The sequence below is a fragment of the Lipotes vexillifer genome, unplaced genomic scaffold (assembly GCF_000442215.2).
Source record: "Lipotes vexillifer unplaced genomic scaffold, Lipotes_vexillifer_v1.1 scaffold582, whole genome shotgun sequence".
Lineage (NCBI taxonomy): Eukaryota > Metazoa > Chordata > Mammalia > Artiodactyla > Lipotidae > Lipotes > Lipotes vexillifer.
Genome location: NW_006799183.1, coordinates 965886 through 983105, shown reverse-complemented (window position 1 = coordinate 983105; position 17220 = coordinate 965886). Strand labels below are relative to the sequence as shown.

The 17220-nt window shown below is 34.3% G+C and overlaps 1 protein-coding gene and 1 pseudogene across 3 annotated transcripts in view; one reads left to right on the top strand and one right to left on the bottom strand.

The window, feature by feature from the left end:
• Positions 1-17220, top strand: part of FSTL5 (follistatin like 5) — a 651623-nt gene that overhangs the window by 304814 nt on the left and 329589 nt on the right. The window lies entirely within an intron of this gene.
• LOC103078357 (AP-3 complex subunit sigma-1 pseudogene) lies at positions 16433-17014 on the bottom strand (annotated as a pseudogene).

Sequence of the window (17220 nt, the reverse complement as noted above, 5' to 3'; positions counted from 1 at the left end):
ACTCCCTATTGCCATAGTTCACCCACCCATGAAAAAGACATAAAAGTTATCTCCTAATAGAGTTGCAGGGATTAAATGTGTTAATACTCAGCTTTGGATCCTATAATACAGTGAATATTCAGTTACATTAGTTGTTGTCATTCATGTATACATTAGGTCTTGCTTCTACATTTCCATTTTGGAATCAGGCAAGCCATACATTCTACTAAAGTATAGACTGTGAACAGATGGCAAGTGGAGAATAAGGATAGACAGTAGAGCAATTTGAGTCAAATATCTCTTTGCTTCCACTATCAAAAGAGTTCAGGCAAAAAAGCTTTTATATTTTTTCATGTATTTTACCTTTGGAAACATCAAAACATTTTAAAATAATATCTTCAAACTAAATTAATATCACTAATATCTAACCCCAAACATTTGTAAGTAGAGTATAAATATCGCTATTTGATTTCTAATGCCTCACTCATCACTATGAGGAATGGGTTCTGTTTACATTAAAAGGAGAATCTAATGGAGGGTGGGTTTAGTTATGTGCCATAAACTATGGTGAGCTCTTCACATATAACTTAATCTTTTCAAAATGTGTGAATTAGGTTTTGATATCACTGTATTAAATAAGAACACTAAGACCCAGAAAGAGCCGGTATTCACTAGCGCATTCACAATGAGTATTTATACATTGGAGTTAGGTTCTTAACCTGGGCGCCTTGGCTTTTGTTAATTGAATATATGGTCTCAATATCTAAGCTAATTTAGCGTTCATCTTTTGAACTTCCATTAGATTTTCCTATAATGGCTTCATAGCCTTCATTTCTCTTTTGTCTCTGGTCTGTCTAAATTCCAGCCCCCTTCCAACTCTACAATTTCCACTTTTCTTTCCACTTCACACAGTTTGGAAGTTCAAATACTTACAATTTCTTTTTTTTTATTAACTCAGATTATTAAAAAAAATACCTGTTCATTTGGCATGTCAGGCCATGCTAAAAATGAGACTCTGCTCATCTCTAAACTACTTAAACTTTGTGTGTTTTTTATGTTTCTGAATGGGCCCCGTCACTGAATCATATTGTTGTGCGTAAAACAACACAACACAACACTTGAACACAACAAGTTGCCAAACTTGAGTGTTCATCTGAATCACCTCAAGTACTTGTTAAAGCACAAATGATTCGGTCATACACCTAGAGTTTCTGATTCATTAAGTGCTGATTGGGGCTGAGAATTTGCAGTTGAGCTATAATGTGAGACCACTGGTGCAGACTAACAGTACATTTTAAAAATGCCTTCAGTTGCTGTATTCCCATGAATGCTGAGTACTTTTTAAATTATTATGACCATTGTTTTTTTTATTTTTAACCCTTGACAAAATTCTAACTAGCAAAATATCTCTGTTAGTTTTTGGGTTGATAAAGTTTTGATTTTAAGACTATTTTTCTTTTCCATTTTTTAGATATGTTTCCATACTTCATAGACTAGAAAAATTATTTGTGAAACAGGAGGCTGTAGTCAAGTTTGTTAGTTATAATTATCTAAGGTTGATCACTATCACTAGGCAGACTATAAAGTGGCAGACTCTTAGCCAAACTACCTGAAATTCAAATTCCACCTCTACCATTTCTTAAATCTGTCACTCTGATGAAATTAGTTAACTTCCATGTGCCATGGTTTCCTGATCTAAAAGAGGAAAATAATACTAGCATCGATCCCATTATGTAGTTTTATTATCATATAGATCTATATATATGCATATATACATATATATGGCATTTAAAAATATACACAGTGAGGGATATATGAGTTTGAGCTTTTATTTGATGATGAGATTATGCTTTGCATAATGTAAAATCTTTTGCTTGGAGGGTTTATTGACTGATAATATATAATGGGCATAACCATCAAGAGTCAAAATGAAATTCAAATCTCAGCTTAACATGTTTTGCACTGCTTTTATGCTTTTAATTTAACTATAATATTCCTGGAAGCTTATAACTGAAATATTTCCAATAGAAAAACCTTCAAAAATACCATATTAGTAAAGCAACAAATAGGCTTTGCTACTTATGAGAAAAGTAATTTCCTGTTCTTGAGAGTGCTGTGTTCATTAAAAAATGTATTTGAAATTATTTAATAAACAAAACAGCATACAGAGTCCACCTTTTGATTTAAAGTCCAATTTTTCTAATAGTGTTCCATGTACTTTATAATTGAAATATAATCATCAGAATGGATCAATTGTTTGGCTGAATATTTACTTCAGTTTCTAATTTTGGAAAAGACTTGTCATTTTCCTACTAGAATAGCTAATAGTGCCAGTGTGGTAGAAAGTAGCATTTTACCTGATTAAAACCAAATTAACATAAACAAACTGTTCTAGGAAAATTAAGTGCTGTGCTGAATATCATTAAGCAGTTCCCAGAATGTTATAGTGCTTAATTTGTAATAATTTAATATGTGTATGGACATTTAAACAATTTGAGTAAAACATGCTTACTATGCAGCTTCAGTATGCTTTTTGTACCATGACCCTACTGAATAGACAGTATGAAATCTTTGCTAAAAGAAGTAGAGCAGCCAATGAAAAGTCTCTCAGAAATTTCAAAGCATCCAAAGAAACTACGCTAGAAATGAAGAGTTAGCGGCTTGTCCGAAGGACTGTGTCACATGTTTCTGTTTGGACTTAATATAGAAAGAAATGGTGAGCCATTTAAAGGTTTAAAGCAGAAAAGACATCTGAAAATATTAATTTATAGGTTACTTTAACAGTAATTAGATTGAAGTTGGCAAGGTTGAAAGCAAAGAAAGTTAAAAGGCAGTTAGTATTGGAGAACAGACTTGAGGATATGGGGAGGGGGAAGGGTGAGCTGTGATAGGGCGAGAGAGAGACATGGACATAAATATACTAACAAACGTAAGGTAGATAACCAGTGGGAAGCAGCCGCATGGCACAGGGATACCTGATCGGTTCTTTGTGGCTGCCTGGAGGGGTGGGATAGGGAGGGTGGGAGGGAGGGAGACAAAGAGGGAAGAGATATGGGAACATATGTATATGTATAACTGATTCACTCTGTTATAAAGTAGAAACTAACACACCATTGTAAAGCAATTATACCCCAATAAAGATGTTTAAAAAAAAAAAATTAGGCAGTTAGGAAAGGAATGCAAGATTCAGATGAATGATAAAGGAATCCTGAGTTAATTTACCTATTGTTAGTAGGGATAGAGAAATACAACAGACATTAAGAAGCCAGGATGGAAGAAAGCCAACTGAGATTAAGCATTTATCTCCTTACCTCATTAAGACTCCGATAAAGTGAGTGCGAAAGCATAATGCCATAAAAGATTTGGGCCATTAATGAAAAGAATTTGAAATTTCTCAGACACAGAAAAGGATAAAAAATATTTCTACAGTAAACATGTATGATAAAATACCCAGGGCAAACACTAAAATAAGGAAAAAAGTTATATAAATTCAAAGTCTGTAACAGGAAAACAATGAAATAAAAACAAAACAAATAAACACAATATATCCAAAAAGAAAACATACCAAAAAAAGACAATAGGGAGCACAAAGAAAAGTTATAGAAATAAGTCCAAAGATATCAATTATTCTTATTTTCTTAGTCCATTCAAGCTGCTATAACAAAATATCACAGACTTAGAGGCTTATAATCAACAAACATTTATTTCCTACAGTTCTAGAAGCTGGAAATTTCAAGATCTGGGCATCGGCAAGTTCAATGTTTGGTGAGGGCTTCCTGGTCATAAACAGCTGTCTTTTCACTATGTCCTCACATGCCAGACAGCATCAGGGAGCTCTCTGGGGCCTCTTTTATCAGAGTACGAATCCCATTTATGAGGATTCCGCCCTCATGACCTAATACTTCCTAAAGGCCCCACCTCCTAATACCATCACATGGGACATTAGGATTTCAACATATTAATTTCCAAGTGACACCTTCAGACATATCAATAATGAATATAAGTGGACTAATCCAATCAATTTTAAAAAAGAATATCAGATTTTTAAAATCCATTTACATAAGATTAAGTTAACATAATTTATATGCTAGCAATACCTTTATCATGTCTTCTTACCCCACAACACACTCCCCAATTATACATATATAAATCTTATAAATGATACACATATAGTAGGAGAATAGAAAAAGGTGCAACATTTACATAGTAGTATTTGATTTATTTTATGACAAATAATTGAAATTTTATTATGTATAAATCTAATTCAAGAATCTGTAGATGATACGGAAATGAATCATAAATGGTCCTTACCCTCAGCATATCATAGTCCAAAAGAAGGGGAAAAAAGGCATGCCTAAAAAATAAAAGGTAAATTGAGAGAGAGAAAGAGAAAATAAATATGATTCAGATAAAGCACTATAGATGTCTAAAGGGAGAAATAAAAATAGGCTTCAGCTAGGGCTTCTATACTTCTTGAAGGACTGGGGACACTGCCTAGATTGCCCTTAAACTGGGCATTAAAAGTGGATGAGACTTGGAATGCAATTCACTGATAAAAGTGTATTTTTCTTCAGCTCCACTAATTTAATTCAGATTTACAATTACTGCAATAGACACAACTTACGAGTCCTAAATGCTCAAGGCATTGTTCCATTGCATAATCTAATAGAGCTATATGCATGAAGAAGCAACTGTGAGATTATGGTCTAGATGTAGCACCCGAACTAATGTCAAGTTTCAGTTTTTCCCCTAATAGGGATGTGATTTTAATTTACTTTATTTAAGCTCGGAAACAGTGGCTCAACATCTTGGCTGCACATGTGAATCACCCAGTGTGCTTTCAAAAAACACTGATGCCCACACCTCACCACCAATCAATTAAATCAGAACCTCTGATAATGAGGCCCGGGCATCAGTTGTTTTAATGCTCCTCAAATGACTGTAATGTGAAACACAGGTGAAGAACTACTGCTTCTGAGAGTCCATTTCCTCATTCAGTATAACTAAAAAGCAAGTTTAAGATGTACCAGAAATACTCTTTGGGGTCGAATTGCCTGTGTGTCTAGCATTCCTGACCATGCTCATTAGGTAAATGATAGCTCTGTCTTATGTTCAGCAATTAATACAACACCAAATTTACCCTGATTGTATTTGACAAAATGTTTTCACCTGAAACAACCAAGAGGTTATGTCAATAGAAGTCCAAGGTCTAGTCCACTCTTTTATGACAGTAGAGAAAAATCAGTGACTTCGCTGGGATGTATGTGATACAGAAGCCTTCCTGTATTCTGACACTATCCCTAGAATTTACATAAAATGTTAATTTCTCACATATTATTTGAAATACATTTATATGACAAACATTAGAGGATCTCTTAAATTGAGATAACAAAAAATTGCTGCTTTTAAATTCATAATTGAATATGGCTATATCCACATGTTTTTTTCTCTGATTTCCAAGAAGTCTATACTTAAACCTTTTTTTCTTTTAAAATTGAAGTATAGTTGGTTTACAATGTTGTGTTATTTTCTGTTATACAGGAAAGTGATTCAGTTATATATATATATATACACACATATATACACGTATTATGCATGTTTATATACATATTCTTTCCCATTATGGTTTATTACAGGGTATTGAATTAATTCCCTGTGCTATACAGTAGGAACTTGTTGTTTATCTAGTTTAGGTATAGTAGTTTGTATCTGCTAATCCCAAACTCCTAATTTATCCCTACCCCACCCCCTTTCTCCTTTGGTAACCATAAGTTTGTTCTCTATGTCTGTGAGTCTGTTTCTGTTTCATAAAAAGGTTCATTTGTGACATATTTTAGATTCCATGTGTAAGTGATATCATACGTATATTTAAATGCTAAGAACAACAACAAAAAAACACTCGTGATGTTAATGAATTTTATACTGATATCTATCTATGCTATACCATTATTTTATAGATCAGTGGCCAAAAAAATATGGCCCAAAGCCTGCTTTTTTAAACAAAATTTTATAGGAACATAGCCACGACCACTTGTTCACGTATGCTTGTGTCTGCCTTTACAGTATAACACATTGCTATATAACACTGTGACAGAGAGAGGATGGACCAGAAAGCCTAACATATTTATTCTGTGGCCCTTTAGAGGAAAATTTGTCCAAACGTGCTATAGATTGAATTTTTAAAATCTATTACTTAAAATAATTTGTGATTACTAATTCTCTCAAATTACTCTTTGACAGTTCCTTGCAATAAACAAAGAAAGAAGAAAAAGTTATTTGTGAAATAAGTTTATTCCTCAGTGCAGTATAATCTCCCTCATTTCCCTCTTCCATATTTTCTGTTTGTTTGTTTTTCCTCCTGTGATACACTTTTCCCATCTTCCTTGGTCTATTTAAAAAGCTGTACCTCCTTGGACTTTTAAAATGATTGTTGTATTTCCACAAATCAAGTGTCAAATATTTCTTTGCTTCCCTGAGAGCAAGTCTGGGAAAAATCATTTAAGGATGATTTGAAGGGAGAAGACTCAAATCAACAGAATAAGAAATGAAAAAGGAGAAGTAATAACTGACGCTGCAGAAATACAAAGGATCATGAGGGATCACTACAAGCAACTCTATGCCAATAAAATGGACAACCTGTAAGAAAAGGACACATTTTGAGAAAAGTACAACCTTCCAAGTCTGAACCAGGAAGAAAGAGAAAATATGAACAGACCAATCACAAGCACTGAAATTGAAACTGTGATTAAAAATCTTCCAACAAACAAAACCAAGGACCAGATGACTTCACAGGTGAATTCCATCAAACATTTAGAGAAGAGCTAACACCTATCCTTCTCAAACTCTTCCAAAATATAGCAGAGGGAGGAACACTCCCAAACTCATTCTACGAGGCCACCATCACTCGGATACCAAAACCAGACAAGGATGTCACAAAGAAAGAAAACTACAGACCAATATCACTGATGAACATAGATACAAAAATCCTCAACAGAATACTAGCAAACAGAATCCAGCAGCACATTAAAAGGATCATACACCATGATCAAGTGGGGTTTATTCCAGAAATGCAAGGATTCTTCCGTAAAGGCGAATCAATCAATGTGATACACCATATTAACAAACTGAAGGTTAAAAACCATATGATAATCTCAATAGATGCAGAAAAAGCTTTTGACAAAATTCAACACCCGTTTATGATAAAAACTCTCCAGAAAGTGGGCACAGAGGGAACTTTCCTCAACATAATAAAGGCCATATATGACAAACCCACAGCCAACATCATTCTCAATGGTGAAAAAAATGAAACCATTTCCTCTAAGATCAGGAATGAGACAAAGGTGCCCACTCTCACCTCTATTATTCAACATAGTTTTGGAGGTTATAGCCATGGCAATCAGAGAAGAAAAATAAATTAACAGAATCCAAATCAGAAAAGAAGAAGTAAAACTGTCACTGTTTGCAGGTGACATGATACTATACCTAGAGAATCCTAAAGATGCTACCAGAAAACTACTAGAGCTAATCAATGAATTTGGTAAAGTAGCAGGATACAATACTAATGCACAGAAGTGTCTCATATTCCTACACATGAACGATGAAAAATCTGAAAGAGAAAATAAGGAAACGCTCCCATTTACCATTGCAACAAAAAGAATAAAATACCTAGGAATAAACCTACCTAAGGAGACAAAAGACCTGTATGCGGAAAACTATAAGACACTGATGAAAGAAATCAAAGCTGATACAAACATGTGAACAGATATAACATGTTCTTGGTTTGGAAGAATCAACATTGTGAAAATGACTATACTACCCAAAGCAATCTACAGATTCAATGCAATCCTTATCAAACTACCAATGGAATTTTTCACAGAACTAGAACAAAAAAATCTCACAAATAGTATGGAAACACAAAAGACCCTGAATAGCCAAAGCAATCTTGAGAAAGAAAAATGGAGCTGGAGGACTCAGGCTCCCTGACTTCAGACTATACTACAAAGCTACAGTAATCAAGACATAGGGGAGAAAAGGGACCCCTGTTGCACTGTTGGTGGGAATGTAAATTGATACAGCCACTATGGAGAACAGTATGGAGGTTCTTTAAAAAACTAAAAATAGAACTACCATATGACCCAGCAATCCCACTACTGGGCATATACCCTGAGAAAACCATAATTCAAAAAGTGACATGTACCACACTTTTCACTACAGCACTATTTACAATAGCCAGGACATGGAAGCAACATAAGTGTCCATCGACAGATGAATGGATAAAGAAGATGTGGCACATATATATAATGGAATATTACTCAGCCATAAAAAGAAATGAAATTGAACTATTTGTAGTGAGGTGGATGGACCTAGAGTCTGTCATACAGAGTGAACTAAGTCAGAAAGAAAAAATCAAATACTGTATGCTAACACATATATATGGAATCTAAAAAAAAAATGGTTCTAACACCTAAGGGCAGGACAGGAATAAAGACACAAATGTAGAGAATGACTTGAGGACCCGGGGAGGGGAGGTTAAGCTAAGATGAAGCTAAGATTGACATATATACACTAGCGAATGTAAAATATTGGGAAGCAGCTGCATAGCACAGGGACATCAGCTTGGTGCTTTGTAACCCCGTAGAGGGGTAGGATAGGAAGGGTGGGAGGGAGACACAAGAAGGAGGTCATATGGGGATATATGTATACGTATAGCTGATTCACTTTGTTATACAGCAGCAACTAATACAACATTGTAAAGCAACTATACTCCAATAGAGATGTAAAAAATAAAAGGATGAATTGAAAGATCATCAACATAAGATAGAAATTCAGGTCATACCTCGCATAACTTTTTATTTAGTCTCTCAACCTCGCTGAATTCCAAAAAGATAGAACTGTGCTAGAGACCTGGTCCTGAATCAAGTATTGGGTACCAGCCCAAATCCTGTCTGTTCTTTGGGGTGCCAAGGCTGGGTAAGAACAGGAATCAGTCAGTGGTATCAGAGGTAGTAGCTCCAGAAAGTTGGTATAAAATATATACTATGAATGAGAAAAATATAAAAAGAGCCTGCTCTTAAGTAGAATTGTTATTGACTAAATAATGATACCATTTGTTTTTAACTATGTCTTTTGTTTTTTTGTCTATCAGATATTTTTTTCTCTAAGAAGATATCTATTAATAGTAGTATTTTCATGGTACTTTTATCATTATTTTAAATATTATTGGCTGATCTCTTTACATGATATATGAAACACTATGATAATGTAATGCATATAATGGTGTAAAAAAATAGAGGCTTGTTCATGAAAAAAGGCTTTGTTAGAATTTATAATAGAATGCTTAACTTACTCAAAGTAAAATACAAAAATGATGCCCAGTACAAAACGATAGGGGCAAGGTTGCCATCAGCTGTCCAGGGCATAAAGGCACTGGGCCAAGGCAATGAGTGAGGCTGAAATTAAAACTACATCTCACTTTTCAAGCCAGGCACCCTAGGTGGGGTATATTCACCAAGAAGAGCTTTCTTCTGTCTATGAAGTGTTATATTCACCAGGTTTTTCCTCTTTCCACAAAGGCAGTATTTGCTTGCTAAGTTTGGTATCCAGAGTTTTGTCCACCTAGCTGAGTGCTTTTTTTATTAATTCACTAGAAGGTGCAGTAAAGTCTAAAGGACCTTGTTAGAAGTGCATAGTAATTGGAAATTCTTTTGAATCTAACCAATCAAAATTTCGTGTCTGAAGGAAATAATAGATCATGATATTTTTGCATTATTTCAGTATACCAAAATAAAAAATTATATTATTTTCTCCTTAAAAGGATGTTTTAATGATTCAAAACAATTAAAGAACTATTTATTTAGAGTAAACTGGTAGAATAAGTATAGGAGGTTTACTTTAGAAAGGTCAAGAGTTAATTCAGTTGTTGAGTTCTATTTTTTTAAAGCTTATTTTGTGTATTAATAAAGAATCGAAAAATTAAAACTGAAAGGTGTTCTATAAGTTTTCTATTTACAATATCTTTTCTTGTTACATTCTTTGTTTACGTTGCAGGAAGTATATTTAAATTTGCCTATATATAGTCACTTATGTATTGTATAAGTGATATATAATCACATATCTTAAACAATCACAAGAACTTTGAGCTTGTATTAATCCTTTTATTCTTCTTCTAAGAAAAATGAATCAGATATCTAGAATGTTAAAGGATACTTTTTCAAGGTAAAATCATGAATTTCTTACAAATATAAATTTAACATGTTAAATATTTAATTAACTCATTATTTAAGAGGGAACTAGGCAGATTTATATAATCAGTTCAAAGAAGTCAAAGAGCCATACATTTATATGCTGTAAACAATTGTGGAAATGAAATTACAAATAGACGCAAACCTGGCCTTTTCCACCTAAAAGGGAATAGAAATCAATTGAATCTTTTCCAGACAAAATTCATTTGCAAGTCCATAGGCAAGAATTATTTTCCATTGCTATCAGTTATCTACAATTTACCAGGTAGTAAAATATTTCAAAGGCAATGAAAGGCTAAAGTCATATAACGCAGAAAGTCATGCTATAAATAATGAGTAACTTTCCATTGGAAACACCTAATAATGTCTTTGTTTATTCCAAACTTATTTACAACTATACAAGAAATCAGTATATGGCCTAAATGACATTCAAATCACAAGTGAAAATCTTTAGACACAAATTACATAAGCTATGGTTATTATTTTAATTATGAATCCAAGAAGAAATAAATTTAATTGGAGAGTATACAATATCACTAAACCATTTTATATTTTTATATTATAAAACACTAAACCATTTTATATTTTGTATTATATACACAAACATACAAATATAGGCATATGAACATTAATGTATGTTATCTTCAGATAGGATGTTTTTTACGTCCATTGCTCATAACAGGTAACTCAACCAAGAAATTAAATAAATATGAATTTTGGAGTGTATGTAAAGGCAAAATCTTGGTTTTCTTCTTTCCTCAGAAACTAGAGAGCCAGAAATCATTTAAAAATGTGTTTATTAAGTAATTCCACAACTTACTTGTGAAAATGAATGACTTTAAAAACAAGGGGTTTGTTATTCATTTTCATCTGAAAAAATTCATGGAAAGGACAAATACTTAAGTCATTCTCTTCTGCTATTTATTCATAAGGTGAAAATTGGGAATTTTACATCTCTCTATTTACTTTAGAAATTTCACACATTTTAATGAATTTTTTTATGTAAACGTATTCAAAACTCATATGCCTTTATGTTGTAGCAAAATTAACTTAAGAAAGTCAATTTGATGAAAAAGCAACTTTTCGTTACATAACATTATCTTAGACTTTGATAAAACAACCCATAGCCTTTTTGTGAACGTAAGTCAATACTATATCAAAGGAATATATCTCTACACCACTGTTCTAATTCATATTAATATAACCACAGATTTTGTTTTATTTACACACACACATACATCCATGCATATGGTAAAAATCAAGATGTCAGCTGGATTTCACAGAAAACTTTTGCATTTCAGAGAAAGGCAACATCCCTTGTCCTCATATTCTTCTATCTAATTTGCAGCAGTTATGAAATGGAGCAGGACCCTGTGGTCCTTGTCCCCCACGTCCTCAGCCTGCCTTTTGTCTGTAGAAATCTTTTAGCTAAAGAATAAGTTTAATAAGAGAAGTGAGAAAAAGCACAACAAAGGAAAACAGTCAAATGAGACCAAATAATAATAACAGTTCAGTCGTTAAGCAAAGTCAAGGACTTTTAGTTCCTTCTCAAGGGCTACAGATAATATTCTGAGCCATATCCTGGGAGCTGTGTTGTAGATACTGAAACCCCCGCCAGGTAAAAGAATTTAACTACGCAATGACCAGGCTGTAGCCATGACATAAGCTGCCACAATGCCAAGAACTGGCCTCAAAGAAATGGTAACAAACCGACCCTGGAACTAAAGACTAACTGTAGGGCTTCCCTGGTGGCGCAGTGGTTGAGAATCTGCCTGCCAATGCAGACAACACGGGTTCGAGCCCTGGTCTGGGAAGATCCCACATGCCATGGAGCAACTGGGCCCGTGAGCCACAATTACTGAGCCTGCGCGTCTGGATCCTGTGCTCCGCAACAACAGAGGCCGCGATAGTGAGAGGCCTGCGCACCGCGATGAAGAGTGACCCCCACTTGCCACAACTAGAGAAAGCCCATGCACAGAAATGAAGACCCAACACAGCCATAAATAATAAATAAATAAATACATTGTGTATAAAAAAAAAAAAATATATATATATATAAAGACTAACTGTACTTAAAACCATCAAGGTGACAAGATGACACTGGTCAGACTACTGCATGACCAATTTCAAGATGACCGTCAGAGCTGACTGTGCTGTTTCTGCATGTAGCCCCCTCCCTCCATCTATAAAATCTCTCACCCACTGGTTGTCAGTGGGGGTGAGTTGGCCTTGGGACAGGAGTCCTCCCCACTGCATTGCTTGCCTCCAAAATAAAGCACACTTTCCTTTTCACCAACCTTGCCTTTTTAATTGCTTTTGAGCAGTGAGCAGCCAGACCCCTACTTTCAATTACAGTTAGCTGATATTTTTCCCTTTTCAAGGAATGGGCCTTAGCATATAAAGATGTGTGATAAATCTATCTTCACTCCTTCTTCCACCAAACTAGACAACGTTTTTGTGGTCTCTTTTTAAGTCAGCAGTGTCTTAATACTCCTTAAAAATGCACACAGTCATGTTTTGACCAGGAACATCTTTACTTCACGTATACACATGCCCTCCCTTAACAGTCAGACTTCAGCTTCCATGCATTCACCAATGACACAAAGCCAATTCATCAAACCGTTCCTTTCTTAGACTACAGAGCTTCTTAACTGACTATGTTTTCTTTTCCCTCACTGAGGCCTCTACCAGCATCTCATAATTACCTCAAATTCATCTCATTGAAAAGCTAATTCCCCAAAGTCTTGAGTGTGTAGCTACTTCCTGCAGTTGTCTCTGAGTTACTTCAAGATTTTTTTGTTTTTTATTTTTCACCTAATGCTTTAACAACAGGGAAACCAGTTCCCTATATTGTTTCCTGTTTGAAATATCTAGTTTAGATTCGCTTTTTGACTGGACTCTGTCTGACATAACAGGTCAATCGATTCTTTGAACTCCTTCCAGTTTATGGGCTAAAAATCACACAGTGATCCAGTGTTATAAATTATTTTTAAATTGGTAATTAGCTGACAATTTGATTAGGTTCTGCATTAGTTCTCCATTTTTTTTTTCTTTTTGAAAGCCAGTAATTTAGAGGGCTGGGGAAAACACTCACCAAAGTACCTGTTATTCAGTCTCTAGGACTATTCATTTTCTCAATTTCTGGGAGACTTTCAAAATATATTTTATCAAGACATTAAATGGCTATTAATTATAGTTGTTACTAGTGGTACCTTATTTATACATGTTCAAAAGCATTGGGAACTATTATTAATTTCAATACACCTTTGCCACTACCATATTTTGGATAAAATGCTTTTATCATATCATGTACTCTCAATATAATTTTCACCTTAATGAACAAAATTAAGCTATAAATTTAAGGAAAATGTTTGCCGTTGACCTAACTAGGAAGTCATCAACTGCCCATGAATCAAATCTGACCTATTTTCAGTCAAAAAATATGACCGTTTTTCAGTTTTTGTTGGTGAAAAACTTGTTTTCAAATTTTTTTCTATTATTAACATCAGGAAATGTTTGTTTTCTCCAATATGTAGAATATTTACTATGTTTTGTTGAAAATATCTCCAAAGAACTATAATGAAAGAATGAAATTGTTCTATTTTTAAAAAAAGATTAATTTATCATTTCCCCTATATTTATTTACTCACTGTCTCATAAGCCTAATTTCTACAGAAGACACACAGTTTATACTTAATGCAGAAACTTTCCAGTATTAATTACCCCATGTCCTCCTATTCACATCCCTTATATCATTTGTCCTCTGCCTTTGCTATCTCTTATAAATCTTTGGTCAGGGTCATGATGAGCTATTGTTAAACATGATGCATACCCATAAGAAAGTGTAGGACTAAATAAATATTTGTTACTTATTGTGTGTGACTATGTGTAAATTAAAATAAAATGTCAAATAGTATCATATTTCTATGAATATGTACCACTGAAGAATTGAACAGATAACATTTATAGTCTTCCAGAAAACAAAACAGTAGATGTTGCATGTAGGCAATATATGACCAAATGTTCTTAATATATAGTATTTTATGTTATTGCAATTTCAGACAAAAATAGGGGTCCACTTTGGAAATATTCCATAGAATCATTATATATAGAGAATGGCAGTCCAGTTGAAGAAGCCTTCTGTCGATGACTGAACTACTTAACTGCTGCTACCAGGACTCTTGAGAGCATTGGGTGATCCTTTTATACAGAGAGACACAAATTGGTAGAATCATTTGTGTTTATTTGGTTGGTTTGGGGTCAGTGAGGAGGCAGTTAGTGCTAGCATCCATGCTATGACGAATTGAAATGTGAAATATCAAAGGATTCTCATTGGATGATGTCTCCTGAAGGTCAGCTGTTCTTAAATAATGACAACACATAGTGACTACCCCAGGGACATGGATTTTTACAGGTTAAATTTATTCAAATAAATTATTTGTTAGCTGGGGGTTGATGCCCATTCATGACTATTATCTCTTTTGTTTGCTTGATGGAAAATAATGAATAGCCTATATAGAAAATATATAAAGTAGAAACCATAGAAGAAATCCTGTTTTTTACTATCATTTTTGTATTTTTCTGTGATAAATAAGACAAAGAGTAACTGAGATATTCTGAGACAAGACATATATGAACTCTTGACTGAATAAGATATTCAGTGACCAGAAAAAGACATATGCTTATGCTCATAACTTGGAAACTTAACACCAAACTATAAACTTCAGGAAGAAAGTAACTCAACCTCAGCCTTCTACTGTATATAAATGTAGCATTAAACCTGATGCTTATAGAAGAGTACTATATTCCTGTAAGTATATTTCTGGGTTTGCTCCACACCAAGGCACTATGCTTAATGGCTGCTTGAACTACATTTCCCATCTAGAAGTATTACAGTGTTTCTCTATCATTGTGATTTATCAAGTTTGCCTGTTAATATCTCCATTTGATTCATATTTTTGAAGTTATGTTGTTTAGACAGGCTTGGAGAGTCATTTCTGTCAATATTATGCAGCATTCCTAATGATTGTTGGGGAAATTAAAAATCCTACCAACCAAAAGACCTCTCTCTCTCTCAATATAGCAGAGAAAAGACACATGATTTATTATTGAATATGTGTATTCATATACATGAATATATGTATGCAGGCAGTCCTCAGAAAACTGTAAATTCTTGACAGAATTTCACACAAATTTGTAGAGTAACATAAAAGAAAGAATAATTAAAGCTTCTCTATCTTCTCAAGAGACAAATAGATGCAACTTGTGAGTCCTGTGTACATCATGAGAAATGTCTGAGTTAACTAGTATGATGTGCTTACAATTATTGGGTCAGAATTTTCTTAATCTTTCGTGTAAAGTCAAATGTCAAGCCTGTTATTGGGCTTATTATGTTTCAAGGAGATGGTATAGTAAATGTACTTACTTCACAGGATCATTTTAAAGATTAAATGAGCTGTCTGTAAAATACTTAGAACAGTGCCAGCACACAATAATTGCTGTATATATATTGGATTAAAATCATTATATGCCTATGGCTTCACAGATATGAATAGCATACCTTCTGTAAGATCAATGCAAACAATACAATTTTCATTGAAAACCACATATTGGGTACTGTGATAAAATTATTGGACAAGATTATTTAGTGTTCAGAAGTACAAAGAGTCCTGCTCTTAATGGAGTTACATGAGTCTTAGGTTTTTTTTGTTTTTTTTTTGCTTTAGAAGTCCAGTTACCTTGGATTTTATTTAAACTAAGAGAAAAAGTCATAATTTTTTCATGCAATACATACTTCGTTCTTTAAATAACACTTCTGACAAATAACAGAAAGAATTAAGGAATGCTGTATTTGTGATCCATACAAAACACCAACATTTTGGGTTATACATAATTTAAAGAAATGTCCCAAACACTTTTCAAAGTACTGTAGTAGCCAATACATAGAGGCATGCCTTAGGTGGTCATAGGAATGCAGTTTAGAAAATAAAGAAAAAAATCACACTGTAACTACTCAATTTCTTCAAAATCACTGAGCAAGAAAAGCAACAATGAACTTCCATATGATTTTACATAACTTCTATGCAGTACCTTGACTTAAATCCAAGAGCAGAAGTTAAGACTCTCCCCCTCTATTTTCGGTAAACAACTGCATGGTGAACTTAGATGACTTTTCCCCCGGATTTTACCTGGGAGTGGCCTTTTAAATATTTTTATTTAAAAGAGGGCAGGTTTGGCACTTTTATACTGATGTCACCAATGGTAATATTTCTTGGGATCTCAGGAAGATTCATATCCTTTACAGCTGATACAGCATGAGCTGGAGCTCCCTCTAAGCCAGCCTCAGATTTCTCCAGTTTATTTTGTGCATCAATTTGTGTAACAATCTCATTCATGTTGGTCTCCAGTACCATTCCCCCTATCACCATTTCTGCAAGAATATTGTGAACCTTGTCTACATGGAAAATTAAATCCAGTTCATGGACGTTTTCAAAACACTTGTCTAATGTTTCCACAAATACTTGAATTAGATCTAAAATGCCAAGTTCACTTTCTGAAGAATCCACACAGAAGACAAAATATAATGTTGCATAATGTCTATAAATCAGTTTGTTGTCAGATCCTCCAATTAATAATCCTCCTTCTAGAAAATTACAAACATTTTCATCTCTCTTAGATACCAAGTGGAATGTCTCCCTGATGATTTGCTGTTGTGTATCTTCACTGTAGGGCTGGTAGAACTTGGAGAGCCGCGGCTTCCCGTGGTTGTTAAAGATGAGGATCGCCTTGATCATGGCTGAGCCGGGGCGACCCGGTGGGAGCTGGGGGCCAGGGCGGAGGCGGGCGCACGAGCCTCGCCTCAGGATCTCGCTGGCGATCCTTCCCCACCCGCCCCCTCCCACACACGTGCGCGCCGAGTCTTAGTTTTGACTCCACTTGATTCAGGGATAGACACTTTTTTGTAACCTGATTACTTTTTTAAATTACTTTCATCAAATTT